Source organism: Otolemur garnettii, unplaced genomic scaffold (genome assembly GCF_000181295.1).
Source record: "Otolemur garnettii isolate 467f Iridium unplaced genomic scaffold, OtoGar3 scaffold00044, whole genome shotgun sequence".
NCBI classification, from domain to species: Eukaryota; Metazoa; Chordata; class Mammalia; order Primates; family Galagidae; genus Otolemur; species Otolemur garnettii.
In genome coordinates this window covers 6,317,116-6,319,516 of record NW_003852439.1, presented here as the reverse complement: position 1 = coordinate 6,319,516, position 2,401 = coordinate 6,317,116, and the positions used below count along the sequence as shown (strand labels likewise).

Genomic DNA, 2,401 nt, shown 5'->3' with positions numbered 1-2,401 from the left:
TTTTTGAGACAGAGCCTCAAGCTGTCCCCCTGGGTAGAGTGCTGTGGCATCACAGCTCACAGCAACCTCCAACTCCTGGGCTCAAGGGAGTCTCCTGCCTCAGCCTTCCAAGTATCTGGGACCACAGGCGTCCGCCACAGTGCCTGGCTATTTTTTAGGTGCAACCGTCATTGTTTCTTTGGCGGGCCAGGCTGGATTCGAACCCACCACCTTATGTGTATGTGGCTGGTGCCTAGCCACTTGAGCCACAGGCGCCCAGCCTTTTTTTTGAGACAGTTTCAAGCTGTTGCCCTGGGCAGAGTGCTGTGGTGTCATAGCTCACAGGAACCTCCAACTCGGGCTCAAGTGATCCTCTTGCCTCAGTTTTTCTATTTTTAGTAGAGATGGGGGTCTTGCTTTTGCTTGGGCTGGTCTTGAACTCATGAGCTCAAGCAATCCACTTACTTTGGCCTCTCAGAGTGCTAGGATTACAGGTGTGAGCCACTGTGCTGGGACTACAGACATGTAGTTTTGTCTGCTTGGGGCTGTCTCCTAATTGAATTGTTGGGTTTTGTTAACATGCACTCTGTAGATTGGCACCATGATTCCCAGCATATGAATGTCCCTACTGCTCTGTAGGTGACATAACCAGTGGTGAAAGATGTCTGCGTAGTCTTGTGCTCAGGATTTAGGTTAAAAATATGCACTGTTGGCTTGGCACCTGTGGCTCAAGTGGCCAAGGCGCCAACCACATACACCTAAGGTGGTGGGTTTGAATCCAGCCCGGGCCCACCAAAAACAACAATGATGGCTGCAACCAAAAAATAGCCAGGTGTTGTGGCAGACACCTGTGGTCCCAGTTACTTGGAAGGCGGTGGCAGGAGACTCCCTTGAGCCTAGGAGTTGGAGGTTGTTGTGAGCTGTTTTGCCACAGCACTCTACCCAGGGGGATAGCTTGAGGCTCTGTCTCAAAAAAAAAAAAAATGCACTGTTGTCTAATTGTACTACCTTGGGTGGCTAGAACACATAATAGCACATCATGATAGAGCTATTTAGTTTCTCAAATGGAGCAATTGAATGGGCCATTTTTATATCCAGGGTCATTTACCAGGTTAGGACAATATTAGGAGATTTCATTTGGCTCTGAATCAGTCTTTTTTTTTTTTTGGGGGGGGGGACAGTGTCATTCTGTTGCCCTAGAATAGCATGCCATGGCATCAGCCTAGCTCAGAGCACCCTCAGACTCCTGGGTTCAAGCAATCTTCCTGCCTCAGCCTCCTGAGTAGCTGGAACTATAGGTGCCTACCACCATGTCTAACTACTTTTTCTATTTTTAGTAGAGACAAGGTCTTACTCTTGTTCAGGCTAGTCTCAAACTCCTGACCTCAGGTGATCCTCTTGCCTCAGCCTCTCAAAGTGCAAGGATTATAGGCCTGAGCCACTCTCATCTGGCCTGAATCAGCCTATTCTGCTTTATTCCCCTTGATATATGAAGAGTTACACAAAGCCAAGTGTTAGATTGTGTTGTAATTGCCAAAATGCAATTTTTTTTTTTTTTGGAGACAGAGCCTCAACCTGTCACCCTGGGTAGAGTGCTATGGCATCACAGCTCACAGCAACCCCCAACTCCTGGGTTCAAGTGATTCTCTTGCCTCCACCTCCCAAGTAGCTGGGACTACAGGCACCCACCACAAAGCCCGGTTATTTTTTGATTGCAGCTGTCATTGTTTGGTGGGCCGGGCTGGATTTGAACCCGCCAGCTCAGGTGTATGTGGTTTGTGCCTTAGCCGCTTAAGCCACAGGTGCCAAGCTGCTAAAACACAATTTTTATCTGCTTTTCTTTGTCTCTGTGCCAGGCACTGAATACTTGAGTAGTCAAGGTTGAAAGAAAAAAGGCCATGGGTAGGGCGTCAGCCCCATATACAGAGGGTGGTGGGTTCGAACCTGACCCCAGCCAAACTGCAACAAAAAATAGCTGGGCGTTGTGGTGGATGCCTATAGTCCCAGCCACTTGGGAGGCTGAGGCAAGAGAATTGTCTAAGCCCAAGAGCTGGAGGTTGCTGTGAGCTGTGGCACTGTGAGCTATGGTTGCTGTGTGCTGGATGCCATGGCACTCTACTGAGGGCGACATAGTGAGACTCTTGTCTCAAAAAAAAACCACATTGTTTAAGCTGGATGTGGTGGCATGTGTCTGTAGTCCCAGCCACAGCTGAGGCAGGAGGGTCAGTCAGTTGAGCCCAGGAGTTTGAGATCACAGTGAGCTATGATTAGTACACTTCCTTCTAGCCTAGGTAACAGAGCAAGATCTCATCTCTTTTTTTTTTTGTTTTTGTTTTTGTTTTTTTGAGACAGAGCCTCAAGCTGTCCCCCTGGGTAGAGTGCCGTGGCATCTCAGCTCACAGCAACCTCCAACTCCTGGGCT

The 2,401-nt window shown here is 48.8% G+C and overlaps 1 protein-coding gene across 1 annotated transcript in view; it reads left to right on the top strand.

Annotated features, from left to right (window-relative positions):
• The window catches only part of LUC7L (LUC7 like), a 33,027-nt gene that overhangs the window by 4,473 nt on the left and 26,153 nt on the right, over positions 1-2,401 (top strand). The window lies entirely within an intron of this gene.